Source organism: Ursus arctos, unplaced genomic scaffold (genome assembly GCF_023065955.2).
Source record: "Ursus arctos isolate Adak ecotype North America unplaced genomic scaffold, UrsArc2.0 scaffold_13, whole genome shotgun sequence".
Lineage (NCBI taxonomy): Eukaryota > Metazoa > Chordata > Mammalia > Carnivora > Ursidae > Ursus > Ursus arctos.
In genome coordinates this window covers 66087642-66101720 of record NW_026622797.1, presented here as the reverse complement: position 1 = coordinate 66101720, position 14079 = coordinate 66087642, and positions in this window count along the sequence as shown.

The window sequence follows — 14079 nt, the reverse complement described above, 5'->3', positions numbered from 1 at the left end:
CTCCATAAGCAGCCTCCCTCATTGTGACATCCACAGCTATGTCTCTCCCAAGTGAACTTCTGCACCTCCTACTTTCCAAAAGGTGGTCACTTTTCTATTTATAGATTCACAGTTTTTGTTCTCTCAGACCTCCGATTGACTTGGGTGTTCAGAATAATTTGATAACTATCTAGTTGTGTTTGAGGGACGAGACAAGCTCAGGGTACTCCCACTCCTCCACCATCTTAATTCTTCCTTGGATATTTTTCTTTATCTCTATATTTTGCAAATTTAACTGTTAATATGTCCTGGTGTTGGCCTGCTTTTGTTGATTTTGATGGGAATTCTTTGTACCTCGTGGATTTCGATGTCTGTTTCCTTCCCCAGACTAGGGAAGTTTTCAGCTGTAATTTGCTCAAATAAGCCTTCTGCCCTCTTTCCCCTCTCTTCTTCTTCTGGGACTCCTATAATATGAATGTTACCATACTTTATGAAGTTGCTGAGTTCCCCAAGTCTACGTTTGTGATCCATTATTTTTCTTTACCTCTTCTTTTCAGCTTCGTTGTTTTCTATAATTTTATCTTCTACATGACTTATTCATACCTCTGCTTCTTCCATTCTTGTGGTTATTATACTCAATTGGTAATAGCATTTTTAAATTTCTGCCTGACTAGTTTTCATGTCTTTTATCTCTGAAATAAGGGACTCCCTGGTTCTCGTCTATGCTTTTCTCATGCCCAACTAGTATCCTTATGATTGTTGCTTTAAATTCTGGATCAAGTATATTACTTATATCTGTTTCAATTAGATCCCTGGATGTGACATTTTCTTGTTCTTTCTTTGGAGATGAATTCCTCCACCTTGGCATTTTTATCTAGGTCTCTGTCTTCTCTGTGTTAGGAAAGCCTGTTATGTTTTCTGCTCCTGAGATTAATGGCTTTATAGGACCTGGGGCTTCAGAAAGTGTCTCTGGTGTATGCTGTGTGCACTATGCTACAGTGTTTTGGCTACTTTTTTCCTCAGGTCAGTCCTCTGCAGAGTTTCTCCTTGCTTGCAGTTGGGAGTGTTTCAACCTTGTCCGAGTGTGGCAAATTTTAACTAGATGTGCTCTGGTCTACTTGTTAAAAGAGACCTGATGCAATCTCTACTAGTGCTGAAACTTTGCCTCACTCTAGTCAGTAGACTTGATGCATGTGGAGGATTTGTGCTGGTCTTTTGGAGAAGGGGCCCACTGTGCTGCTACTCAGGCATACTTGCCAGAGAAAAGCAGCACCTGCAGAGCACAGGGTGGGTGGGGCTTGGTGTAAATGGTTTATGCTGCCACTGTTGGCACTGTGCTGCTTACTGAAGTTAGTTTATGCTGATGGGCAGGGGAGAGAAATAGTGCCTGCTTGCTGCTTTGTCTCTGGAGAAGCAATGCTACCTCTCTCAGATGCACTCCAAGAAGGGTGAACTGTTTCTCCCAGTGTGCTCCAGGGGATCCTCAAAATGCACCTTCTGCTCCCCGGTCTCTCTGCCTTCCTTTTCCACAGGAAACTACAGTGCCCACCAGCCTCCACACCTTCCATGCTGCAGACCTCTGAAACTCCAGTCCTTGAGCCCTCTGGTTGTAAAATCTCAGGAAAATCAGTCCTTCTTGTTTTCTCAGTCAATGGCTTTGGGGAAGTGTTTTCCTTGTGTGATCCCCTGTGTGCTCTTCTTTCTCTCTCTTTCTCACCTCTCTGTGACCAGATCTTTCTCCGCTTTATGGCACCTGTGATCTATGTCTCCCCCAAATCATGTCTCTGCACCTGTTGCCTTCCCTCATTGTGCAGTTTGTCCTGTCAGTCGTCAGATCAATTTCTTGTGTATTCGGGATGATTTGGTATTGATCTAGCTGAGTTCGAGGGAACAGACCTAAGGTCCTCCTATATTCTATCATCTTAGCTCCTCCTCATTACTTTATTTCAGTTAGGGGTCCTACTAATACTAGTCTTCGAATGACTTTGAAGTTATGTTCCACATTCCCCATCTCCTTCATGCAATCTTTATTAACTTTGTCCTTTTTTTTTTTTTTCAAAACGTTTTTCATATTTTCTGCTGTCCATTTTCCCCACCCAGGACCTTGGTTAAAACTGACACTTGCGAACTTTGTTTTTGGAACACTCTATCAAAGTGTGCTGGACTCTGAAAGTTCCCACTGGTGTCTGTTTCCTGCTCCCTCAAATTGAAAGTGCCACCAGTCTATTTTTCTTCCTCTAATCAAAACTCTCCAAACATACAAACAAACCATAAAAACATTTAAACTTATTCTCCCTGAGGTAGGAATATCTGATAATAGTTTATCACATTGCCCAGTCCTATTACTGAACTTAAGTTTCTTTAACGTGGAATCAAGCTTTGCATTAGAACAGTGAAGACTCTAAATTTTAGACATCATCCTTAATGAATAGGGACCTTTGAAAATCAGCAGCTTGTATGATTTCCTACTTCACTTGTATGGAATTCCAATACCACTATCCTTCCTGAAGTCCTAAATTTAATAATCCTAGTATAATTAACATATATTGATGTATTAGTTTCAGGTGTACAATATAGTGATTCAACAATTGTATACATTACTCAGTGCTCAAGATGACAGGTGTACTCTTAATCCCCTTCACCTATTTCCCTCCTCCCCACCAACAGTACACAAGGGTTTCCATTTCTCTACAACTTCACCAACACTTGTTTCTTGTGTTTTTGATTTTAGTCATTCTGACAGGTGTGAGATGGTATCTCATTGTGGGTTTGATTTGAATTTTCCTAGTGATGAGTGATGTTGAGCATCTTTTCATATATCTGTCAGCCATCTGGATCTCTTTGGAGAAATGTCTGTGCATGTCTTCTGCCCATTTTTAATATATTATTTACTTTTTTGGAGTTTTGAGTTGTATATGTTCTTTATATAGTTTGGATATTAACCTCTTATCAGACATATCATTTGCAAGTATCTTCTCTCATCCATTAGGTTGTCTTTTAGTTTTGTTGATTGTTTCCTTTTCTGTGAAGAACCCCCACTTTTTAAAAAAAGACTTTATTTATTTTTTTAATGTTATCTCTACCACCAGTGTGGGGCTGTAACTCAAGACCCCGAGATGAAGAGTCTCATACTTTATTGACCGAGCCAGCAAGGTGCCCCTGCTGTGCAGAAGCTTTTTATTTTTATGTAGTTCAATAGTTTATTTTTGCTTTTGTTTCCTGTGCCTCAGGAGGTTTATGTAGAAAAATGTTGCTATGGCCAATGTCAGAGAAATTAATGCCTGTTCTCTCTTCTAGGATTTTTATGGTTTCAGGTCTCACATTTAGGTTCTTAATTCATTTTAAGTTTTTTTTTGTGTGTGTGTGCATGGTGTAAGAAAGTGGTCCAGTTTCATTCTTTTGCATGTAATGTTTAGTTTCCCCAGCATCATTTTTGAAGGAACTATTTTCCATTGTATATTCTCCCTTCCTTTGTTCAAGAGTAATTGACCATGTAAGTGTGGGTTTATTTCTGGGCTCTCTATTCTGTTCTATTTATCAGTGTGTCTGTTTTTGTGCCAGTACCATACTGTTTTGATTACTACAGCTTTATAATATAACTTGAAGTCTGGAATTGTGATAACTCCAGTTTTATTTTTCTTTTACAAGATTGCTTTGGGTATTCGGGGTCTTTTGTGGTTCCATACAAATTTTAGGATTGTTTGTTCTAGTTCTGTGAAAAATGCTGTTGGTATTTTGATAGGAATTGCATTGCATCTTTAGATTGTTTTGGGTAGTATAGACATTTTAACAATATTTGTTCTTCCAATTCATGGGCATGGAATGTCTTCCCATTTTTTTGTGTCATCTTCAATTTCTTTCATCAGTGTTTTATAGTTTTCAGAGTACAGGTCTTTCACCTCTTTGGTTAGGTTTTTTCCTAGGCATCCTATTATTTTTGGTGCAATTATAAATGGGATTGTTTTCTTAATTTCTCTTTCTGCTGCTTCATTATTAGAGTATAGAAATGTGAGAGATTTCTGTGGATTGATTTTGTATCCTGTGACTTTACTAAATTCATTTATCAGTTTTAGCAGTTTTTTGGTAGTCTTTCAGGTTTTCTGTATAAAGTATTATGTCATCTGCAAATAGTGAATGTTTTACTTCTTCCTAATGGATTTGAATGCTTTTTAATTCTTTTTTGTTGTCCGATTGCTGTGGCTAGGACTTCCAGGCTTATGTCTATTAAAAGTGGTGAAAGCGGACACCCTTCTGACCTTAGGGAAAAGTTCTGTTTTTCCCCATTGACTATGATGTTAGCTATGGATTTTTCAAAATGGCTTTTATTATGTCAAAATAGTTTCCTTCTAAATCAATGTAGTTGAGAGTTTTCATCATGAATGGGTGTTGTATTTGTTAATTTTAAAAAATCTATTGAAATAATCATATGGTTTTTATTCTTTTATTGGTGTGATGTGTCACATTGATTGATCTGTGAATACTGAGTCACCCTTGCATCCTCGGAAAAAAATCCCACTTAATCATGGTGAATGATTTAAAAAATATATATATTGTTGGGTTTGGTTTACTAATAGTTTGTTGAGGATTTTTGTATCAATGTTCATCAGAGATATTGGTCTATAGTTCTCTTTTTTTTTGGTGGTATTTTTATCTGGTTTTGGTAACAGGGTAATTCTGACCTCATAGAATGAATTTGGAAGATATCCTTTTTCTATTTTTTGGAATAGTTTGAGAAGAATAGGTATTAACACTTCTTAAATGTTAGGTAAAATTTACTTGTGAAGCCATCTTGTCCTGGACTTTTGTTTGTTGGGAGTTTTTTGATTACTGATTCCATTCCACTGCTCATAATCTGTTCAAATATTCTATTTCTTCCTGATTCAGTTTTGGAAGGTTATATGTTTCTAGGAATTTATCCATTTCTTCTAGGTTGTCCAGTTTGTTGGCATATGATTTTTCATAAAATTCTTTTATATTTATTTGTATTTCTGTGATGTTGGTTGTTTTTCTCCTCTTTCATTTCTGATTTTGTTTATTTGAATCCTCTCTGTTTCTTTTGATGAGTCTGCCTAAAAGTTTATTAATTTTGTTGATTTTCTTCAAAGAATCAGCTCCTGGTTCTTTGATCTGCTCTTTTATTTATTTATTTATTTATTTATTTATTTATTTTTAAAGATTTTATTTATTCATTTGACAGAAACAGCCAGCAAGAGAGGGAACACACAGGGGGAGTGGAAGCAGGCTCCCAGCAGAGGAGCCTGATGTGGGGCTCGATCCCAGAACGCTAGGATCACGCCCTGAACTGAAGGGAGATGCTTAAGGACTGAGCCACCCAGGTGACCCTGCTCTATTACTTTTTTAGTTTCTATTTTTTTATTCTGATCTAATCTTTATTATTTCCTTCCTTCTACTGGATTTGGGTTTTGTGTGTTTTTTTCTAACTCCTTTAGGTGTAAAGTTAAGTTGTTTATTTGAGACTTTTTTTTGTTTCTTGAGGTAGGCCTGTATTGCTATAAACTTCCCTCTTAGAACCACTTTTGCTGCATCCTAAATATTTTGGACAATTGTGTTTTCATTTTTATTTGTCTCCATGTTTTCTTCTTTTGTCTCCATGATTTCTTCTCTGATTTCTTGGCTGACCCATTCATTGTTTAGTAGCATGTTGTTTAACCTCCATGTATTTATGTTTTTTCCAGATTTTTTCTTATGACTGATTTCTAGTTTCATAGTGTTGTGGTTAGAAAAGATGCATGTTATGACTTCAATTTTTTTAATTTGCTGAGACTTTTTTTGTGGCCTAACATGTAATCTATTCTGAACAATGTTGCATGTGCACTTGAAAAGAATGTATATTATGCTGTTTTAAGGTGGAAAGTTCTGAACAAATCTATTAGCTCCATTTGGTCCAATGTGTCATTCAAAGCCACTCTTTCTTTGTGGATTTTGGGTGATCTGTCCATTGATATAAGTGATACTAAAGTCCCTTACTATTATTGTATTACTATTGATTACTTCCTTTATGTTTGTTATTAACTGTTTTATGTATTTGGGTGTTCCCATGTTGGATGCATGAATATTTATAATTGTTATATCTTCTTGTTGGATTATTCCTTTTATGATTATGTAGTGTCCTTCTTTGTCTTCTGTTACAGTCTTTGTTTTAAAGTCTCTTATGTCCAATATATATATTGCTACTCCATCTTTCTTTTCACTTCCATTTGCATGATAAATGCTTTTCCATCCCTTTACTTTCAATTTGCATGTGTCTTTATATCTAAAATGAGTCTCTTGTAGGCAGCTTATAGATGGGTCTTGTTTTTGTTGTTGTTGTTGTTGTTGTTTTTAACCATTCCGTCACCCTCTCTTTTGATTGTAGCGTTTAGTTCATTTACATTCAAAGTCATTATTGACAGGTATGTACTTTCTGCCATTTTGTTACTTGTTTTATTGTTGTTTTTTAGTTCTCTGTTCCTTTCCTCTCTTGCTTTCTTTTCTCACTGTTTTCTGGTTTTCTTTAGTGATATACTTGGATTCCTTTCTGTTTATTTTTTGTTTATCTATTAATGGACTTTGATTTGTGGTTACCATTTTATATATATATATATATATATATATATATATACACACACATCTTAGGCATATAGTAATCTGTATTAAGTTGATGGTCACTTAAGTTTGAACCCATTCTAAAAGCACCAAAGTTTTACCCCCTCCATCTTAGGTATATGGTGTCATACTTTACATTCTTTCATTCTGTGAATACCTTGACTGCCTTTTTATAGATATGCTTAATTTTGTTGCTTTTGTTGTTCCTACTTTTCTTACTTCTGCTTATGGTCTTTACTTTCCACTAAAAGAATCCTCTTTGACATTTCCTATAAGGCTGGTTTAGTGGTGATGAATTCCTCTAACTTTTGTTGTCTGAGAAACTCTATCTCTCCTTCTATTCTGTATGATAGCCTTGCTGGATAAAGTATTCTTGGCTGCAGGTTTTTTTTCTTTCAGCACTTTGAATATATCATGACACTCCCTTCCGGTCTGCAAAATCAACTGATAACCTTACAATATTTCCCTTGTATGTAACTGTTTTCTTTCCTCTTGCTGCTTTTAAAATTCTCTCTCTACTACTACTTTTTATCATTTTAATTACTATGTGTCTTAGGTGTGGACCTCCTTGGGTTGATTTTCTTGGGGGCTCTCTGTGCTTCCTGAATTTAGATTTCAGTTTCATTACCCAGATTCAGAAATTTTTCAGTTATTATTTCTTCAAATAAAGTATCTGCCCCCTTTTCTCTTTCTTCTCCTCCTGGGGATCCCTATAATATGAATGTTATTGTGCTTGATGGTGTTGCTGAATTCTCTTAATCTAGTCTCCTTTATTATTATTTTTTTCTCCTGTTCAGCTTGATTGCTTTCCATTACTCTGTCCTCTAGTCACTGATCTGTCCTTCTACTTCCTCTGGTCTGCTATTTATTTCCTCCAGTGCATTTTTAATTTCAGTTATTGAGTTTTTCATCTCTCATTGGTTCTTTTTTAGATTTTCTATCTCTTTGTTGAGGGTCTTTTCTCAAGTTCAGTGAGTATCTTTATGACCATTACTTTAAGTCTCTATTAAGGATATTACTTATCTCTGTTTCATTTAGCTTTCTTACTGTGATTTTTGTCGTCTTTTGTTCATTCATTCTTTCATTTTTTCTTTCCTTTTATTTTAAGTATTTATTTTAATTCCAGTTAGTTAACATACAGTGTTATATTAATTTCATCTGTACAATACGGTGATTCAACACTTCCATACATCACCCTGTGCTCATCATGACAAGTGTACTCCTTAATTACCATCATCTATTTAACCCATCCTCTCACCTCCTCCCCTCTGGTAAACATCAGTTTATCTCTATAATTAAAAGTCTGCTTCTTGATTTGTCGCTCTCTGTCCTGTGCTTTCATTTGGTACATATTCCTCTGTTTCCTCATTTTTTCTAATTCTCTGTGTCTGTTTCTATGTGTTAGGAAAGTCAGCTATGTCCCATGTTCTTGAAAGTAATGGCCTTATGAAGAAGAGGTCCTGTAGTGCCCTGCATTGCAGTGTCCCCATTCACCAGAACCTGGTGCTTCAGGGGTGCCCTACTGCTGTGGCTGAGCAGCATTTGCCTTCAGTCCTGTTGTCTGCAATGGCTCTCTTTGCCTGTCATGTTCAGGCTTTTGTTCCTCTGTTGTTTATGGGTCAGTTTGGGCCACCGTGGGCATGAGTTGGGTCAGATCAGGCATTTGCTAGAACTGCAGTTGCTCAGAACTGCACGGTGCAGTCCCTGTGTTGTCCTCTGAAAGACTATCATTGGTGGACAAAACCTGCAGTCAGACCAGATGTCTGCCTGCAGCCCACTGCTGGGTCCACAGTTGAACTGGTGTGTGTGGTTATCTTCCCCTCTCCCTGGGACGGGAGTCACTTTGGAGTGGTGCTGGCCCCTGTTGGGGCTGTTTGTACACTGCCACACTTGTGGTGCTGCTTTGGATGGACTCCTCCCTAGGTTGAGTTGAAGGGGACAGGTTGGCAGGAGAAGATGGGTGGGGTGTTAGCAAGGTTTGTGCTGGTCTGTTGTGGGAGGAGACCTGGAACAACTCTGGAGAACTCTTGTGAAGGGCAGGTTGGAGAGGGTGGCTCTTTAGGAGAATGTGGGGGTGGAGGGTGCTGTTAGCAAGCTAGTGGAGAGTGTTTATGCTGCACTGATTCTCACACATGCCCATATATCTAGGGTGGGAGGCCTGGGAGGCACCACCAGCTCTTTTGTTCTTGGAGAAGTCTTCCAAAGATCCCTCCCCTACAGTGCATGCTCAGAATTAGTAAATAAGTCTCCCTGCCATACACACTAGGTGTTTTCAAACTGCTTCTTCTATGCTGTATCTCAGTGAGGCTGTTTGTTATGTTGTCTCTTTAAGGGCAGGGACTCTGCCCTGCTGACTGTCTCAGATTGGAGCCCACTGATTCTTAAAGTTCCAGTTGTTAAGCCCCACTGATTGTGAGGAACTTGTGAAGTTAAACTCCTCTGGTTTTCAAAGCCAATCTTACGGGATTCATCTCAGTGCGAGTCCTCTGTGCCTGGGGTGCCTGGTGTGGCATCTGTTCTTTCCCTTCTCTGTACCTACTGTGCCCCTGCCTCCTGCGAACTTTCCCCGCAGTTTAGCCTGGTTGCCAACTGTGTCTCTGCCCTTCTTACCCTTTTTGACATGGCCTCTTCCCTACATTTAGCTTTGGAGAGTCTGTTCTGTCAGTCTTCAGGTTGTTTTCTGGGTTACGTATGCTGATGTTGGTGTTATCTAGGTATTTCCATGGGATGAATTGCATTTAGAATTCTTCTACTCCACCATCGTCCCTGTAAGTTCATTGCTGAAGTCCTAATCTTGTCAGTTCCTTGTTTTACCTCTTTAATTCCAGGGTCTCCTTTTTCCAAGTAATCCAGTACCAAGTTCCCACAGCTATCACTCTCCCTCATTGCTTTCAACATTGCCTATTGTAAGACATTAGGTCCATTTGCATGTTTTTGACATTTCCTATGGACTATTCTCTCCCACTATTTTTTCAACGTTATTCTTGATTATTCTTAAGTATTTCCTCTGTCAGCAAGTGGGCCTTTTACTCTTGCTCTTCCTTGTGCCTTGTTTTTGTTATTCTTTTTACTCTTCTCTCCATCTATTGGAATCATATTTAGCTATTAAGGTAATGTCAGTGCAACTTTCTCTATAAAGGTATTTTTTCACTTGCTCTAACACCGATTTCTCTCTCTTGAATTGCCATTGTGGTGACAGTCAGAACTACTTAAATCAGCATATAACTGTTCTCTAAATTTTTTCATTAATATTTATTTTACCTTTCTAACTTGTTGGCCAAGGTAACATCTTACTTATATTGAACATGTGTACATTATAAGCATTAGACAAATATTTGTGTATTGGCAGCTTGTTCTTCCATGTTTGTTATAAGTTACCCAAGTTGATAACTACTTGAATATATTGCTGAAGTAATTCCTTTGATTCAGTTAAGAATGAATTTATTTTTCCCACCTAAAGAGGTAAAATATATACCCATCATATTACAATATTTGTATGAGTCCCACAGATGTTACTATAAATACTTGGTTTATAAAAAAGTTTTGGAATTCAGTTCTAAATGATAGGGTAGGGTTTAAAGAAGTTTGATAATGAAGCCATTTAAAATAAAAATGTAAATGAATGTATGAATATGCCTCAGACTGAGTCCCACAACCTTTTCAAAGTGAATTGCAGAAATAAGGATTAAAATAATTTCTCAGGCTCTTACTGTTAAATTATAGTGAAATGAAAGCATTTAGACAGGGGTTATAGGCATTGCATTGTTAATTATAGTGGTTGTGTTTGCTTTTGTTCCAGTGCATTGTAATTAATGAAGATCTACAGCTCTGTGTTTTGTCTTGGAAAGCATACACTGTTTTCATAGGCACAAATACAACTACGATATTCTTCATTTATTTCTCAAGAACAACTATTTTTAACTCAGAGGAGCCCATTGTTGAGGCAGCAACATGAAAATCACAGCAAGATTTGAGCTTGGACAGATCAGAGAGCAATTGACTCTATTCACATATGCCCAGCCTTGTCTCGACGCCCCACAAATGTGGTCTATAATGACATATGGGACATTGTTTAGACCAACTCAGTAATGATAGTCTAATCATGCTTTTTAAAAGATTTTCTAGTCCTAGGAATGTCTTTAAGGTACAAGTGAGAAGTTAACAATGGCATAAATTAAAATCTGGACCCGAATCTTGGTTCAGCTCTTTTGATTAAATCATTTTGTGACTGTGTCATTTTGAATTGGAGAATATAACAAACTATTTTGGGGAGGGAGATAGATAAGTAAAAGGACCTCAATCTTAATGATGCAATGTTTTGTAAGCACTAAATATGATGAGCCAATCACAAAAGGGAGGTGATTTTAAGATTTCTGCCTCTTATTAGAAGTATCATATAAATGTAGAATTAATGATGAAGAAAATGATTTCCATCTTTTGCTTTACCTAATCCCATTTGCTAAGATCCTTCTGCAAAGGACACTAGCTCTAAAGAAAAGGCAATGGATTGGACTAGGCATGTGGCCCAGCAGAAACCTGACAGTTATTTCCCCACAGCCTTCATGAACATTTGAGGGCTTTGTGATGCTATTATTTTGAAATAATCAGTGTACACACAAGACTGAACATACAAATTGTGCCACTTGATCCTTCCTCTCTGCTCTGCAGGGACCAACAGGGTCTCCTATGGAGATGTGGATGGCAGAAAAATCCTTCTGTAACTCCTCCCAAATTCCCTGTTGGAGCTGGGCGTGCAGCCTAGTAGGTGTTGGGAAGTACCGACTGATCACCAGTTCTTTTCTTTGAAGCCCTGGTTCACGTGTGACTCTCTACCTCTCTGAAGTGACCCCTGGTTGATGTTTGAAGCCTCTGAGAATTCTGAGGGATGCAAATGATGGGCCAGAGTAGGGCAATAAGATGGGCAACTCCTTTAGTGCTGAGGAGCTGATGGTCCTTTGTGACTTAGGGCCATAGATGATTGCCCTCTCCTCCACATCCATAGAGAGTTACAATCTATGAGTTGATAAGAGCACCATTTCTTCAATGGGTGTTGAGAAATTGGGCTGATTTTGATATTTTGAAAAGGAGTGTTAGAATTTTGTTGTAAGTGCCACTTAGGGTTTTTCAAAAAAGCACTTCCCCATTTATAGAGGAAAACACTCCCTACATAATATGAAGAACAAAATCTCTCAAATCTGGAAAAAGCTAATTGACTTTAGATTGTCTTATCAAAATATGAACTGATATCATAGGACTCCAGCAGATTTAGCCACTACAGATCTTTTACTTTAATTTATTGGTTACTTCACAGAATTGCCAACTGCATTACAGTCCTGTGTGTAGTGGGAAAAGCACTATCATATAACTCTTGAGCAGATGTGTTACAAGAGTCTTTTCATTTCCTTTCTTAAACCCAAAGAATAATGACACTGCAATATCATGTGGTGAAAAGAGCAATAATTTGATAAACATTGTCTTTCCATTAGATTAGAGCAATTAATCTGATTCTAATTTGGCTGAAACATTATAATACTGGAGTCCCCAGAGCCCTGTGAATAATCTCTAAACACATTGGCACACTCAGTAGACAAACATTATCTCCACTCGCACTGTTCTTCCATATGGTCTCCTCCCATGGTGATGGAGGGCACCCTGCTGTTTCAATCAAATAAATGTCAATTATCTGAGATAGATTTTTAGTTCTCGAGCCCGGGCTTGCAGTGCAGCCAGAGTGACTGGGTTGAATGGTCTGCAACTGTTTCTTGCACATGTTGCTTGCATTTTATAAGAAATTCACACCTTGCCACACCATCCGGCATTCCAGGAACTCCATAAATAAAATGGGTGGTTTCAGAGGCTGTGTGTGTGTGTGTGTGTGTGTGTGTGTGTGTGTGTGTGTGCATGTGAGAGAGAGAGAGATAGAGACAGAGAGAGAGGGACAGACAGAAGTGTTCTCGACTTTCACTTAGCTTCAGTTTGCTTATTTTGGAAGGTAGAGTATTTATTAAACTCATTTATTAAACTCGTGTTCATGCTGTACTCTGTCCCTTCCCCATTTGTAGCAGCCCTCTCTGTCCTTGAATGGAAATTTGGGCATAGAGATCTCAGAAACAAAGATCCATATTTGACTGCCAGTTCTTTTTGCAGACCTTTTCCTAGACATGTTTGTTCTGAGTATGGTGGGTCTTGGTGATGAGAGCCGCAGGATTTTCCTACCAACCTTCCAGGGGTTGCTGATGAGATCAACTGTAGTTCCAAAAGGCAGTAGAGGAATGGAGGAAGGGAGCACACCTTTCCTGTGTTTGGGGGAGGGCCCCGTGGGCACTTCTGGAGCCGAAGAGGATAATCTACATCTTTTAGAAAGAGGTCTCTGGATATGAGGCTGACATCATCAAGCCAAACAAAAGTAGACAGGGTGAAATAGTATGACATGCTGAGAAGACTGTCAGTTCTACATTTCTTTGCAGAGCTCTCTATCTTTAGGGTGTCAATTATCAGGTGTTGGTTTTGTTATCAGACAAGCTCTTCTCTCAAAAGCTTGTAAATTTGCCCAGAGACCTGAGGGCATCTGATGACTATACGTCTAGACTAAAAGCACTAGGTCACTCTCCTTGCTGCTGCTACTGTGACAAGCTGGCACAAAGAGAAAGGCAGTCCACGGGGATCTGGACTAATACACTGTGGCAATTCAGCAAACGTTGTCAGAAAGGATTTCAGTTTTTACGTTGGCTGTGATCCTGAATCAAGGAGGAAAGCCACCGAATGCTCAGACTGAAAAAATACAGTAGCATCAAACCCCTCCTGCCTCTAAAATGGTTTAATTGGAGACTGTCAGTCATGACATCAAATGTCAAGCCCCAGGTCACCCACTGCATTTAGAAGACAGAGAGTTCCTTACTCCAGAGGTGGGCCCTGTGCACCTGCTCTGCAAAGTGGGAGGCGTGGAGGGTGGATATTTTAGCAACGGCTGGAGCATTTGCTGAAGAGAGCAAGCATTATGTCAGGCTGACATGTGGAGGAGGTTCATGAAGAGAAGACTGATATGAATTAGAGGTGGTAAGGTGCAGTGGTTAAATATGCAGGCTCTGGAGGGAGGTGACTTGGGTTCAAAGCTCAAGCTTACCACTTACATATATATGATCATAGGAAAGTTACTTAGCCTGTAGAATTCTCAGTTCCCTTATCTACAGAATGAAGATTGATGATAGCACTTAGTCCATGTGTTTGTTATAGGGACTAAATAAGGTAATGGTTGTAAAGCACATAACATGGTGCTGAAACATAGTATGTACTTGATAAACATTTGCTGCTATTCTTAAAGTGAGGGCTTCAGAAAATTTGCCTTTGAATTGTGTGACTTTACACATACTATTTTTTTTAATTTTTTATTTAAATTCAATTTAGTTAACATATAGTATATTATTAGTTTCAGGGGTAGAATTTAGTGATTCATCAGTTGCTTATAACACCCAGTGCTTATTACATCAAGTGTCG